The sequence below is a fragment of the Mytilus edulis genome, chromosome 7 (assembly GCF_963676685.1).
Source record: "Mytilus edulis chromosome 7, xbMytEdul2.2, whole genome shotgun sequence".
Classification (NCBI taxonomy): Eukaryota; Metazoa; Mollusca; class Bivalvia; order Mytilida; family Mytilidae; genus Mytilus; species Mytilus edulis.
The window spans coordinates 7,137,867-7,155,532 of record NC_092350.1 but is presented as its reverse complement, the minus strand read 5'-3'; positions in this window follow the sequence as shown (position 1 = coordinate 7,155,532).

Genomic DNA, 17,666 nt, shown 5'->3' with positions numbered 1-17,666 from the left:
GGTTAGGATGTTTACACTAATTAGAGATTTATGAGAGAAAAGAATACCATAGAGACAATCTGAGACACCCTTTTGAAGCCCATGATGTGTTGATTAAGATTTCGTTTAAATTTTCTGTATAGTTAAAGAGATGATAGAGCTAAATTCATTCAAGTGAACTTACCCAGATTTTGCCACTTATTACATAATAATTGATTACATAATGATTGCATAATAAAAATATTGCATTCATTTAAAAGATTAATCTTTTATCTATCTATGTATACCTCTTTTATTATTTTCTATGCATTCATAAGAAAGTTACAGCATTTCAAAGGTTAGTGATTGGAAGTAAAAAAATCTTTGTATTGTGCTACCCTCCTGGGCATAAATCATTTTTTTTCTTATATAGGATTTAGCTATTTTTTTTTATAAATCAACTTTATCATATACTTAAAAGAAAAAGAAAATAAAAAAAATGGGGTCACTGTTCATTTAAGCTCACAATCTGCCTTCGGAAGAAGCATACATTTTTGTTAATGTCCTTTTTTTCTGTTGAACTAATTGGAGAAATAAAGGTAATATCGAAATAAGAAAATAACCTAATTACAGAAATCGCTTAAATTTATAATTATTTAGTTAATGTACAGCTTATTTGAAAATAATTATAAAAAATATAAGTCACCGATGACTTAAAAAAGATATTAAAGCACAAAAATGTCAGTATTCACCTCAGAAACTAACAAAACCTTTAAATAGACTTATCAAGAAGGGATATAGTTACGATACTGTTGTCAGGTCACTAAAGATTGCTTATTTTGGCGTTAATATTGATTCACTTATAGGGTCTTTGCATCGGAACTAAACACATTTATTAAAAAACCAGTTGTTGGCATGACACGGGTTATGTTCTTCTCATATATGTTATGATGGTATGATACTAAACCCCTAACGGGAAGGATTGTGCCTGATATTCATATGATGAAATCCTAATCTTTCAATCAGTTTAATTGAAGTCTGGAGCTGGCATGTCAGTTAACTGCTAGTAGTCTGTTGTTATTTATGTATTATTGTCATTTTGTGTATTTTCGTTGGTTACATCTTCTGACATCAGACTCGGACTTCTCTTGAATTGAATTTTAAATGCGCGTATTGTTATGCATTTACTTTTCTACATTGGCTAGAGGTATAGGGGGAGGGTTGAGATCTCATAAACATGTTTAACCCCGCCGCATTTTTGCGCCTGTCCCAAGTCAGGAGCCTCTGGCCTTTGTTAGTCTTGTATTTTTTTAATTTTAGTTTCTTGTGTACAATTCGGAAATTAGTATGGCCTTCATTATCACTGAACTAGTATATATTTGTTAAGGGGCCAGCTGAAGGACGCCTCCGGGTGCGGGAATGTCTCGCTACATTGAAGACCTGTTAGTGACCTTCTGCTGTTGTTTTTTTCTATGGTCGGGTTGTCCCTTTGACACATTCCCCATTTCCATTCTCAATTTTATTTCAAATTTAATGCCAAAAAATGGCATTTTTGCACCAAAGGGAGAAAATTTGGAGCTTTTTCAATGATATAAACATTTTAAAAGTCATCTAGGGCCAAACCGAATCAATTTTTTGAGTTGATTTTTTGTACCATATCATAAAGTAATAACTAATAGTGTAATGAATAAAATTTGTAATTAAAAAATAAAGGTTTAATTTTTTGCTGAAATTTTTGTACCCACGAGCCACCTTAATAACCATTAAAAATCCACCAAATGTGTATCAAAGAAACGCAAAAAAGCCATATGTACAAAGCATATTAGCAAAAAATTAAAGACAAGAACACACAAATTTACAATACCACAGTAACATAATGACGGAATATATAAGTACATAGCCACGTCATAAAGACCGACCGTGCAAGGGCTGTATAGTCAGTCAGGGTCGTTAAAAACTTCCATTTGTTGTATGTATTAAAGAAACACAAAAAATGGCTGATAGTCAAGCACATTAGCAAAAATAAAAGACAAAAATACAAAAACTATCATAGAACAACAACAAAATGACGGAATGTTTAAGTACAGAGCCACGTCATATGTATCAGAGAGACACAAAAAGGCATATATACAAAACAGCAGGAAAATGAAAGACACGAATACAAAAATTATATGAACAATAACACAATGAGGAATAAAAAACTACCGAGTCCCGTCTAATGGATATCCCTAAAACAGACCGAACAGTAAAAGTAATATTCATAAAGACAAATAAAAGAATAATATAACACATTATTAAAACAATAAACATCGTCAGTATCCAGAATCTATATACTTCAAGACCATTGTGTGTTATTTGGAAAGTTGATACGGAATTTTTATCAACAAGGACTTGGTACCTTCCGATCAACATGTTACCCATGGCTTAAGCAAATATGTCTTAGCATAGAATGTCAAAGAACATAACTTAAGTATGAGGATGAACTCTGAATGAATAGCATACGTATTAAATTTTAATCCTGATACCTTTGATAACTATTAATATTCTTCTATTCTCATCGATGTCAACGATGTTTTTTCGTTTGATTCAGTAGGAAATAACTCCCTGTTTGGTAGTACTTTGAATAAAACACAGATTAAAATATTATTATAATTATCTGGTGCCAGGGATCTCATGGATCAGCAGGTTTATTTTCAATCTTAAAGCATAATGGCGATTATAAGCATTTGCAAAAGGATAATGCTTCTCATGATTTATTTGGTAGAACATCTGCAAGTATATTTCAAGAAAAATTGAAATCTATTGTGGAACTCTGATGAAAAAGTAAACGCAATTCGATAACAAAATGATAAGTAAAAAATGGTTTGTCTCATCAGAGGAGTACTGATCACACAAATCGTCACACAAATGACAAAAAGACGCAAAGTGTTGATCTTAGAGTTCGTTCAATTGCTGACGAGAAGAATGTAAAAATTGTACATTATTTAGTTTATTATACGTAATGTGGTTCTCATGGTTGACAGTGACCTTGTAAGTGACATTATCTACGTATTTGATCCTGATGAATAATTGTTTCATTGGCAATCGTTCCACATATATTTTTTTTAAATGCCTTTACACATTTAGGAATGTAAAAAATATCATCAATCTGATATTGAGAGTAAACCATCATCTTTTCAAAGACAGAGATATATAAAGTTTATTTCAAGGGATCAATTAGTTTAGAACTACAAGCGTCAGAAACTCCTGTTTTTCTTGTTGACGACTACGTATAACACTCTCTAGAGTAAATAAAAAAACGTCTAGAATTATTGAAATATGACAGCGTGAAAAATTTTAATCCTTCAATAACAGACAACTCTTCATATTTATTGATTGTTATATATCAAGTGTACAAATCTCGCAACGTTATATGACAAATTATGTTACTATTTTATCCTAATGTCTAACAGAATGAAGAAATTAATGAGAATTTATTGTCTGGTGTGAAACCTGGCAATCGTTAGTAATGATGTAAGTTAAAGTTACCCAGTAGAAAATTGTGTAAAAATGTAATTTTTGTAGGCGGTAAAATACTTAATCTCCCAGTGAATTACAAATACCAGCATGAACGTCATTTAGACAGTTTATCTATGTTACCCATTTAGTTAATTTCCAAAAGTGTCAGTTGTGAGATTTGGTATGGTAATGCGTCGTGGTTTTATATAGTATTATTTGTATATAGTATTTTTATTCAAGCAGTTCTTAGTTCCATATGTGGTGTACCTCCAATTTTAATAGTAACAAACTAATTTCTGTGCCATTTGGTCTCTTGTGGAGAGTTGTCTCATTGGCAATCATACTACATCTTCTTTTTTTTTATAACCTGGCGCAATCAATTTTCATTTTAGCAGCTAGCAATTTGAAAATGTTTTTGTTAAAAAAGACAAGAAGATAGCAATAAGGCAATTAAACTTAAAGTTCGAAAAAAGATATTATAAAAGAATCAAAAACGAAAAGACAAATATGTAAGACCAGGATTGGTGGTGGTTATTTATTTTTTTTGGGGGGGGGGGGGAGGGGCGGCACAGAAAACAGACAATTGAGCAAAACTAACGCTTCGATACACCTTTGATGAACTTACCATCTGATACTTAATAAATAAAATAATAAAAACTATAGGTGACCTCAGATATTCAAGGATGATACGTATTTCCTGTCCAAATATTGGTGCAAGTTGTCTTTAATGTATGACTCCTTGAAGGCATGTTTTGTGTTTATACCACTGAGATATGTTACCTTCGTTTTGGATACATCTCACTGACAATTCGTTTAATATTCGAGTTTTGTGACTTGATTTTGTTTTAAGATTTTTATTACCCTTTAAATATTTAAATCAACATACCATTCATTGCAATTCTTCTAGTATTGAATCTTCACAAATTGCCTTTACTCATATTTACTTCTTTATAGTCAGTTGAGGATTTGTTATACACTATATCGTGTACATCACGACAAACCCATCGAATGAAGCAAACAAGATTAAGTGCATTATTGGTGATAGGTTACTTAAAACCCTTTATGTATTTGTGAGTGGGTTAATCTTTTGTAATGGAATAACACAGATGAAGTGTACATTTCATTTAGAGCTGTCGTATAATCTGTCATGGTTAGATAATGATGTTGAATGGTAAATAGTTATAGAAAATGGAAATAATGAGGTTAAAAGCAATGTTCTAGAAATCAGGAAATTATCAGGCTAAATAACATGAAAAGCCATTTATAAAATGAGCAGGTTTATTGTTTGTGCTGTGTGGATGCTGTAGAATGAGCCCCCGCTATAGGTCTAGAAAGTGAATGAAAAAAATAATTACTGAGACAAGCAATCCTTTAATTTTGGTTGAGGTAAATATTGCTTTGTAAATGTGTTGGTCTTACCAGCACTTCATTTCCTGATTTGTAGATATTAATTAATTAATCAATCCTGTATCTTAAATTCATTAAATGACATAAGGTACAAGTACAGCTCGACAATCACATAGAATTGTGGTTCAAGACAATATTAAAAGATCATTACTTTAACAATACGGTTAATTTACGACACATATTCTTATGACATCAGACAACACTTATTATATCAAGACAAAACGATCAACGACACTATTTGTAATGCCTAATATAGTAAAGACACACTTAACATTTCTCCATCTTTCAATTGTTTTAATAATCGGATCATTCTGACACTTAATATACCAAAATCTTTTTAAAAAAGTAGGCAATATTTACATCATTTGATATCTGATCATAGAAGTTTTATTTCCGACTTGGTCAAAATACCGTCCTTTCAATCAGATTTCGCCTTTTCGTCGCAAATTAAATGTTTAGTTGTAAGAGCAAATTTCAGTCGATTCGGAGTCGGAACAACGTGACCAAGTAAATAACTGATATATATTCCTTCGAAACTTGACCCTAAAAGCCATCAGGTTAATAGTCAGTTGTAACTTCACTTCTCTATCGTGAACAGGGGTAGGATTTTTCTTTTGATACATGTTATTCGCTTGAAAATAAAAATAAAACGTATTTGAAAGTACTGTTGTAACCAAACTTATCTGCCAAAACTAAAATTAAAGAAATTAATTAATGGAATCCTAATTAGCTAAAAAGGATTTTTATTACTACAAAATGTCATAAGTATACTTTGAGTCTTCGTCAAATTAATGAGACCTGTGAAAGCAGTCCCGTGTCAGATATACAAATATATTGACTAACCATTCAAATCATTTAAGTATTACTAATTCATGCAAATAAGTACATGTCATATAAGTTTTCAATATATCAGATTGCATTTATTTTACTGAGCTTAATTACACAAATTCCTTCTGTAGACTGCTACTTAATAGAAAATAAATTAGATACCATGTTTTGTTCTCATTATTAGATACTATGTCTTGCTTATGAAGTCATATGATGTCGACGTTCGACTTCCCGTCTACAACACTATTATACAAGTGTGCGGACCTTTATATTGTCGACGTGTTAGTCTTAAACTATTTTTTATTGTCGACATTATACTTTATTTTACATGTCCAGCATAAGTCTTATCAATCCCACACTATGTTTTACGTCTGAAACGTGAGCCTCGACTATGTCAATAGCCTGTTATTTAGTGGTTGTCGTGTGTTGTTGTATATCATATTTGTTTTTCGTTCATCGGTTTGTACATAATTCAGACCGTTAGTTTTCTCATTTAAATTGTTACATTGTTTTTTCATTTTTTGACCTTTTATAGATAAAAATGCGGTGTCGGTTTTGCTCATTGTTGAAGGCCGTACGGTGAATCTTAGTTAGAAAAAGCAGTCTAACTTTCGAGTGTCTATCTAGACAAATAATGTTTTTAAATGATTAAGACAACTTTGTACGACTCTAGTTATTTGAATTCTCTGAACTATTCCTTTATGTTTGAATTGTTTCTATCGAATCATAAAATGAAACAGATGCTTGTCTTTAAAAAAAACCATTTGAATATGACATAACAATGTCTTCATGCGTATTTGAAATGAGTCTTATTCTAACAATCATCAAATACATCAAATGACAGTAGATTAACTGGTTTCCTTGAAAGACTAAAAAGTAAAATATCAAAAATACCGAACTTCGAGGAGAACTCCAAATAGAAAGTCTTTAATCAAAAAGCAACATTTAAAGCTCAAACACATCAAACAAATGGATAACGACTGTCAACAATAACGTGGTACAGGATTTTTCTTAGGTAGAAAACGGTGATTTAAAACTGGTATAATATTAAAATAATTCACACTATTGACACCCGTCATATTATTTTAAAATGAACTTTTTCAGCTTTAAATTCTTCCGGTGGAACCCTTTTTTTTAACAAACCGGGCGTTAAACAGGTAACAATTAATTAACGAAAGAAAAAATCTCGAACCAAAGTGCATGCTTTATAAATTACTAGACTAGGATGTATGAAACGCTTGTCTTTTGAAATATACAAAAAGATTTTCTACTTTTATGCTTTTGATTGACATGTTTACTTTTCTCTTACACAAATTAATAAAAATTCAAAATATCAATTCATAAATGATTTTCAGTCAGTTTCAATAAACAAACGTCAATCAAGCTTTATAATGAACAACCAGTTTATAAAACAAATATTTTTTTTCTTTTTATCTTGTCAGGTTTGTTTTCCCAAATAAATGAATAAATTTTGTCAGTTAGTTGTTTTAAAGTATTTTTGCATGGTGCTTGTAATGTTAAAAACAGATGGTTCAATTTTGAAATAATTTGTGTCTTAATGATAGTTATTTTTCCAACTGGTGTTAATGTTTGTTTAGACCAAATTTTTATTATATTTTCAATTTCTTTAATTCTTGGACCATAATTCAACAGTTCCTTTTTATGCAAATTGACAGAAAAGTTTATTCCTAGTAATGTAAACCTACTGGAACCCCATTCCAATCCCCATTTTACACACATTGTGTCTTGACTATATTTTTTTTGCCTATCCACACCACCTTTGTTTTGTCCAAGTTCATATGGAGACCAGACATCTCAGCATATTTGTGGAGTATAAAACAAATATTATTCCCCTATCACGTTCGGTCGTATTGTTGAAATAAAGTGCGGATTGTTTGATCTCATTTCTTTTTTGGACTAAATGTTCAAGCTTACCTCTGAATTTCCCATAGTGATGCTAAGAAAAACATATTTTCACACATACATTATATGCTTCACTAAAAGAGGAATAAGGTAATCTGCACATCGTCTAAAAATCACTAGAGAAACAGATTTTACCACCAAATATCTATCAATCAGTTATTTATCCAGTCTTGACAGATAAATTCTAGACATTGAAAACGCTCGACAAGTGTCGCGTTTTAGATTTGAAAATTTAACTGACTCGAGTGATAGAAATAACGTTTCACACTTGATTTACCGGTATAATTTATATTTATGTAATTCTTTTGCTCAATTATTTCTTCAACTTAATTTTTAGTTCCATGAAAGGACATACATTGTATTCTTATTTTTCAATGACAATAGCCTCATGAACCAAGAGTTATGAACTGGCTCATTAATATTTATAGAGAGAAGATGGTCGTATCATAACCCATGGCTTAAGCAAAGATGTCGGTGTATAAGAAAATTACTTTATAGTAAGGGTGAACCCTAAATAAGAATCTTCAATTGATAAACATCTATTCTCATCGATTTAATTCCCTTTGATTCTGTAGAAATTAACTCCCTGTTGGGTAGAACTTATTAAAACAGATTTAGATATTATTGAAAGTATCTGGTGCCGGGGATCTCATTGATCAGCAGGTTTAATAATAATCTTAAAGCATAATGGCGATCATATGCATTTGTAAAGTGATAATACTACTCATGATTTATTTAGTTGAGATAATACTACTCATGATTTATTTAGTTGAGATCATGCTACTCATGATTTATTTAGTTGAGATAATGCTAATCATGATTTATTTGGTTGAGATAATGGAACTCTTGATTTTTGTGGTTGAAAATCTAAACCAGTATCATTCAAGAAAAATCAAAATAAATCTGTTGAACTCTAATTTAAAAGTAAATGCAATTTCTAAGATTTGATGATAAAAGATGATAAGTATTTATCTATTACTCCGACAGAAGTTATCTCAACGGTAAAATGTAGTGACTACAGCAGGACAAAACATAAAATGTCAGAAGTGGGAATGATTTGACTTATCAGAGGAGTACTAAGCAAACAGAACTTCTCACAAGATGAAAAAGATTCAAAGTATTGAATTGAGAGGACGTTCAATTGTTGACAAGAAGAACGTAAAAAAGGTTTATTTCAAAAGATAATTGGAGTTTGAACATAATTGCATTTAAAAGCTTACTATACGGTAATGTAGTTTTCTCATTGTTGAATGTGACCTTGTAATTGGTAATATATATGTCTTTGATCTTTAGGGATAATTGTATCATTGGCAATCGTTCCACATATCATTTTTTAAAGACAAAATTTGTTTATAAAGCTTTTACATATCTATAACTGTTATTTTTTTTTATCAATGTTAACAAATCATCAATCTGACATTGAGAGTAACCATCATCTCATCAAAGATAGATATATAGAGAGTTTATTTCAAGGAATCAATTTGTTTAGAACTACAACCGTTCGAAACCCCTGTTTTTCTTATAGTTGAATACGTATAACACTCTCTAGAGTAAATAAAAAACCGTCCAGAATTATGGAAATATGACAGCGTGAATAATTTTAATCCTTCAATAACAGACAACTCTTCATATTTATTGATTGTTATATATCAAGTGAACAAATGTCGCGGCTTTATCTGACAAATTATGTTACTATTTTATCCTTATATCTAACAGAGTGAAGAAATTAATGAGAATTTATAGTCTGGTGTGAAACCTGGCAATCGTTAGTAATGGTTTAAGTCAAAGTTACCCAGTAGAAAATTGTGTAAAAATGTAATATTTGTAGGCGGTAAAATACTTAATCTCCCAGTGGATTACAAAAACCAGCATGGATGCCTTTTAGACAGTTTATTTATGTTTCCCATTTTAGTTAATTTACAAAAGTGTCAGTTGTGAGATTTCGTATGGTAATACGTCATGTTTTTTTTTATAGTATTACTTGATTTTTATTCTAGTAGTTTTTATTTCAATCTGTGGTGTACCTCCAATGTTAATAGTAACAAACTAATTTCTGTGCCATTTGGTCTCTTGTGGAGAGTTGTCTCATTGGCAGTCATACTACATCTTATTTTTTGTATAAGCTGGCGCAATCAATTGTTATTTTAGCAGCTATCAATTTGAAAATTGTTTTTGTGAAAAAAAGACAAGAAGATGGCAATAAGGCAATTAAACTTAGAGTTCGAAAATATAAGATATTATAGAAAGAAACATAGACGAATAGACAAATATATTGGACCAGGGTTGGTGGTGGTTTTTTTTTTGGGGGGGGGGGGGGTCACAGAAAACAAACAATTGATCAAAACGAACGCTTCGAATCACCTTTGATGAAGTTACCATCGGACACTTAATAAAAACTATGGATGACTTCAGATACTCAAGGATAATACGTATTTCCTGTCCAAATATTGGTACAAGTTACCCTTTTTGTACGACTCCTTTAAGGCATGTTTTGTGTTTATACTACTGAAATATGGTAACTTCGTTTTAGAGACATCTCACTGCCAAATCTTTTACGTTTTGAGTTTTGTGACTTGATTTTGTTTAAGATTTTCATTACCCTTTAAATATTTAAATCAACATACAATTCATTGCAATTATTCTAGTATTGAATCTTAACAAATTGCCTTCACTCATGTTTACTTCTTTGTAGTCAGTTGAGGATTTGTTATATATTATATCGTGTACATAACGACAAACCAACCAAATGAGGCAAACAACATTAAGTGCATTATTGGTGATAGGTTACTTAACACCCTTTATTTATTTGTGAGCGGGTTAATCTTTTGTAATGGAATAACACAGATGAAGGTTACATTTCACTTAGAACTGTCTTGAAATCTATCTTGATAAGATTATGATGTCGAATGGTAAATAATTATGGAAAAAGGAAATAATCAGGTTAAAAGCAATGTTCTAGAAATCAGGGAAATTATACACGAAAAGCCTTTTATGGAATAATTAGTTATCAAAAGTACCAGGATTATAATTTATTACGCAAGACGCGCGTTTCGTCTACATAAGACTCATCAGTGACGCTCAGATCAAAATAGTTGTAAAGCCAAACAAGTCCAAAGTTGAAGATCATTGAGGACCCAAAATTCCAAAAAGTTGTATCAAATACGGCTAAAGTAATTTATTCCTAGGATAAGAAAATCCTTACTTTTTCAAAAAAATCAAAGTTTTGTAACAGAAAATTTTTAAAAATGATCACATAATTGATATCCATGTCAACACCGAAGTGCTGACTACTGGGCTGGTGATACCCTCGGGGACGAAACGTCCACCAGCAGTGGCATCGACCCAGTGGTGTAAATAGTTATCAAAGGTACCAGGATTATAATTTATTACGCTAGACGCGCGTTTCGTCTACATAAGACTCATCAGTGATGCTCAGATCAAAATAGTTGTAAAGCCAAACAAGTACAAAGTTGAAGAGAATTGAGGACCCAAAATTCCAAAAAGTTGTGCCAAATACGGCTAAGGTAATCTATTCCTTGGATAAGAAAATCCTTAGTTTAAAAAAAAAATCAAAGTTTTGTAACAGAAAACTTATAAAAAGGATCACATAATTGATATTCATGTCAACACCGAAGTGCTGACTACTTAGCTGGTGATATCCTCGGGGACGAAACGTCCACCAGCAGTGGCATCGACTAAGCAGGTTTATTGCTCGTGCTGTGTGGTTGCTGTAGAATCTATCCCCGTTATAGGTCTAGACAGTGAATAAAAAAAAGTAACTATGACAAGCAATCCATTAATTTTGGTTGAGGTAAATATTGCATTGTAAATGTCTTCCCTTACCAGCCCTGCATTTTCCCGGTTTTGTCGATAAAGGTAGACATTTGTTAATTCATCTTCCAATATTTGAAATTCATATAATGACATAAGCTACAGCTTTACGATTCACATACAGTTTTTATCCAAGACTATTTAAACAGGTTCATTTCATTACGAATAGGTCAATGAACGACCCATATTCTCATGACATCGGGCTACACTTACAATGTCAAGACAACGGTCAACGACACTTTGTAATGCTAAATATAATATAGACACACTTAACATTTCTCCATCCTTCAATTGTTTTAATAATATGATCATTATGACACTTAATATAGTAAATCCTTTCATAAAGTAGGTAATGTTTACATCATTTGAGATCTGATCATATAAGTTTAATCTCCGACTGTGTCAAAACAATGTCCTTTCAATGATATTGTGCTGATTCGTCGCAAACTATATGTTTAGTAGTAAGTCGGTTCTTTGTCAGAATAATGTGTCCAAGTATAGTTACATGTTTTCGTCGAATCGTTACTTTTTGAGCCATTAAGTTTAAGTCAGTTCCAGCAATTCCGTCGTGAACAGGCGAAGAAGTATTCATATTTTGTAATTGTCTTTTGTCTTGTTGATGCAACTTTTTTTTTAGCTAGAAAGTAATTTTCAAATTCGTTGGGTGTTAAAGTTGTTTAGTAGATATATTTTAGTGTATCATTACCCTGATATACGTTAAAGGTGATAACTATTATACTTATATCTCTTTTTATTTTATATTAGACTAATTATTAGACCATATTCATTCAAACGCATGTTTGTTTCTGTGTGTGTTACATTTTAATGTTGTGTCGTCATTCTCTTGTATTTAATGCGTTTCCCACGGTTTTGGTTCATGACCCGGTTTTGATTTTTTTCTATCGATTTATGAGTTTTGAACATCGGTATACTACTGTTGCCTTTCTTTATCTATTGTATCAATACCAAAGTATGTCTTTGCCTGCTTTTCCATTGAACCTAACAGTTTTGTTTTAATTGTTATTTCCTTGAAAATAAAAAAAATACATAAAGTACTGATGTCAATATAAAAAAGAAGATGTGGTATGATTGCCAATGAGCACAACTCTCCGCAAGAAACCAAAATGACACAGAAATTATAAAAATATAGGTCAACACTATTTATCTTAAAAAAAAGTTTAAAAAAAAGAAATAAATGAATGTAAACCTTATAAACTTAAAAGGAACATTTTATTACTAAACAAATTCATAAGTATACTTAAAGTCTTCGTCAAATTAATGAGACCTGTCAAAGCAGTCTATGACAGACATACAAACTCATTCACTGACCATTCACGCCATTTGAGTATAAAACATTCATGAGGATAAGTACATGACATATATGTTTTCAATACATCAGTCTGCATTTATTTACTTAGCTTATTTCCTTGTAGACTGTTATTAAATAGAAAATACAATCGTAACTGAGTTTTGTTCTTTTGTGTGATATCATGTCTTACCTTGATATAAGAAGATGTGGTATGAGTGCCAACGAGACAACTCTCCATCTCTGTAACAATTTGAGTGACTATTGCCTATAAAAAGCCATATGTTGTCGACGTCCCGCCTACAACACTATAATAAAATGTCAGGGTTGGTGGTGGATATGAAATGGGGAATAGAAAACTAAAATTGAACCAACAACCCTTTTTGAACTCAGGTTCACCGACAAACTACAGCAAACACCATCTAAAACCTAATAATAACTAGAAAACAAGGATTGACCTCAGTTGATCCAGGATGATGAGTATTTCATGTTAAACTATTTGTACAAATTGTGCGCCTTTAATTTTGACTCTAAGGCAACCTGCTACATGTGTCATGTTTCCTTTGTTTTGTAGAATTCTAACTGCCAAATCTTTAGTTTTTGAGTTTGTAATTTTATTCTCTTATGATGTTTTAGCTTTTTTCTATTACCCTTTAAATATATAAATCAACATACAATTTATTGAAGCTATTCTAGTATTGAATCTCCACACAATGCATTCATGATTACTTCCTTATAAGCAGTTGGGAATGTGTTATAATAAAGCACACAACATTAAAAGAGGGACAAAAGATACCAAAGGGACAGTCAAACTCATAAATCGAAAATAAACTGACAACGCCAAGGCTACAAATGAAAAAGACAAACAGACAAACAATAGTACACATGCCACAACATAGAAAACTAAATAATAAACAACACGAACCCGACCAAAAACTAGGGGTGATCTCAGCTGCTCCGAAAGGGTAAGCAGATCCTTAAATGCATTGTGGATAATAGGTTACTTAAAATCCTTTATTTAGTTTTGAGCGGGTTAATCTTTTGTAATGAAATAACACAGATGAAGTGTACATTTCACTAAGGACTGTCGTAATATCTGTCTTGGTGAGACAATGATATTGAAAGGTAAACAATAATAGAAAATAAAAATCATCAGGTTAAAAGCAATGTTATAAAAATCAAGAAAATGGTTAGGTTTGATATCACGAAAAGCCATCTACGAGTATGTTTAAAAACAGGTCAATTGCTCGTGCTGTTTGAATGCTGTAGAATGTGTCACCGTGCTTATGGTGTATGCCCTTATATTTTACAGTTATCTAAGACAATTAAAAAAAGTTCATTACTTTACCAATAGGTCAATGAACGACCCACATTCTTATGACATCGGGCAACACTTACAAGGTCAAGACAAAACAGCCATCGACACTATTTGTAATGCTAAATTTAATATAGACACACTTAATATTTCTCCACCCTTCTATTATTTTAAAAATTGGATCATTATGACACTTGATTCTATCAAAACCTTTTATAAAGAAGCATTGTTTATATCATTCGAGATCTGATCATATAAGTTTAATCCTTGACTTGTTTAAAACACCACCCTGTCAATGATACTTCGCTGATTCGTCGCTAACTAAGTTTTAATAGCAAAAGAATAGTTCAGTCGGTTCGAATATGTACGTGTAGAGTTATGTTTTTGAGCTATCATGTTTAAGTGAGTTGCAGTTTCTCTGACGTGACCAGGGGAATGCGTATTCATATTGTTCTTTTCTTTTGTCGTATTTATGTAACTCTTTATCTACGAAGTAATCTTTATATTCGTTGTTTATAAAAGTTGTCTGGTACATATATTTTAGTGTATTTTTACCTGGAAATACGACAAAGATGTAAAGTCAAATGACAAAGACACCGAACGCCGAGAAAAATTCAAAACGGATAGTCCCTGACCAAATGGCAAAATCAAAACCTGAAACACATCAAACGAATGGATAACAACTGTTATATTCCCATCTGGGTACAGGTATTTTCTCGCCCGATTACTATTATACTAACATCTCCTTTTATTTAATATTAGACTAAATACTTAAAAATAAACCACATATACACTTAATCCATAATATCAGATAGCTTTCACAGAAATGCATGCATTTAATTTCTATGAAAATAGATATAGGAATATGTGGTGTGAGTGCTAATGAGACAACTCTCCATACAAATAACAATTTAAAAAGTAAACCATTATAGGTTAAAGTACGGCCTTCAACACGGAGCTTTGGCTCACACCGAACAACAAGCTATAAAGGGCCCCAAAATTACTAGTGTGTATGGTATATATATATATATAAGCATGGTATATATATATATATAAGCTTTTCCGTACATGCTTTTCCATTGGATCCAACAGCTTTCTTTTAATAAACGTTGTTTCCTTGTAAAAAAGAATAAAACGTATTTGAAAGTACTGGTCTGACCATTTGTTATCTATAAAATCTAAAATTTAATAAATAATAAATGGAATCCTAATTCACCTGAAAGGATTTTTATTACAAAACATGTCACATAAGTATACTCTGAGTCTTCGTCAAAGTAATGAGACCTGTCAAAGCAGTCCTGTGACAGACATTCAAATACATTTACTGACCATTCTCATCATTCGTTATTAAACATTCATGAGAATAAGAACATGACATATACGTTTTTCAATATACCAGCCTGCATTTTTTTCAATAAGCTTAATTACAAAAATTTCTTCTGTAGACTGCTTTCAAATATAAAAAGAACAGTAGCTATCAGGTTTTGTTCTTGTTGTGTTTGAATCATAAGATACAATGTTTTTATTTATAAAGCCATATGTTGTCGACGTACAACATCCTGTCTACAATACTGTAATATCAGACCCTGTATATTACCAAGAGTTGTCTCATTGGAATTCATACAACATCTTCTTATTTTTTGGTTTATACATTACCCTTTACTTAACATATCAAGTGCTAACATTCAAACCTTCAGGAAAAGACGTTACATATAACACGATACAACATTTTCAGCATGGGACTAAACACCGCCATACATTGCTACACTCAACTCCAGATCATAATCATTGCATTGACTTAGCGCAGGCACTTCTACTTTCTTTATGCTTTATGTCTCTAAGAACATGTTTAGGTCTTTGCAACTGCATACGGGGTATATATCTCCCAATTGATACGATATTCCCGTGCTTGCATTTCCTATCATGATTTTCTTGATAAAGGGTTACTGCTCACAAGGAAGCTATTAAACCAAGAGTTCCAAATGGTGAAGTTGAAATCATCCCTTCGTAAATTTTACGGACGCCATCACGAGTTGGTTGACCGTTATGGAATAACCGTTTCACAAATGATATCGGATATGTTCCTTACGTCGTAACTACAATCCCCTTCCCTTTCATGAATGTGACCTACCGAATTAGACTATTTACCGGATTTGTAATCACATAAGCAACACGACGGGTGCCACATGTGGAGCAGGATCTGCTTACCCTTCCGGAGCACCTGAGATCACCCCTAGTTTTTGGTGGGGTTCGTGTTGTTTGTTCTTTAGTTTTCTATGTTGTGACATATGTACTATTGTTTTTCTGTTTGTCTTCTTCATTTTTAGCCATGGCGTTGTCAGTTTGTTTTAGATTTATGAGTTTGACTGTCCCTTTGGTATCTTTCGTCCCTCTTTTCAGACCTTCAACTAGATATTGTTCCCCGCTAGACTATGTATCTCCCTTGTATTTTAACATAAGAAATTATATCTTCAGTACTTGTCGTTTGAGTTTCACCAATATGTTTAGTACTGGTCGTTCCAATTTGATCACTAGACCTCATACCTCCAGTTATATTTGTTCCAGCCACCAATATACATTATATACAATTCAAACTGTAATATCCGATTGAAGCTTTATATTTATTCCTATCTTAAATTTTCAGATCAAATGTTTTTAAAGTAATCTTTAGTTTGAGATTAGTGGGAGTCTATAAAAGACATGATATATATCCAATCATCTATGTTTTACAAGGTATAAATCAATTTTGCAACTGGGTAATATGAAAAATACACAAGAGATAACCCATTCAGACAAGTTATAGTTTATGAGTGAATTAGTGAAGACTTCGTTAGACAAATTCCACATTGTGCAGGATGCTTTCATCTACATTTTGCAGGTCGTTAATAGTCAATGTTAAATCCATTTATACTTTTTGAAGTGAATGATAGTATATATAGAAGTCTGTCTTTTCTTAAAACCGTAATGTATACACTAAATATCGTGCTTTAAGTTATAGGTCGTTCGGTTTCTGCCTGATTCACATATACATCCAATCATCTTTGAATGTGTTTTGTCACTATCTACATATGACAACTATTGACTCGCCAGCACACGTGAATAGGGTTTTATCTTAACTAATGACTTTTGTTTTATGATTATATAAATAATTGCTTTGTTTTATATATACTAGTACTTTCAATGAGTAACCGACAATGGTCATATTTGATACAATAGGGTTGTTTCATTAATATTGGTGAATACTTTCCCGAAAATAGTGTTTATATTGCAAGAGCTTGCACGTTGCGAGTGCAATCAATATTCTACGAGGTGGTAGTAAACACCTCGATTCATGCAATAACCTTTTTTTTGTATATACAGTTTAAGATTGAAAACAAATGTTTTAAAGAATTTTAATTTCACTATAGTGCCTAACAAGATTTTGTGAGGTAGACGAAATTGACTTTAAAACGATCGTATTGACTTTTGATGTGCAGAAATAGGCAGATCGGACATATTTTGACTTTAGTTACTTACTTCTTAAGTTTGGGATTAATTGTAATTAACATATTCCAATGAGACTGAAAAATGCTTTTTTTTTATTATGATAAATAATAATTT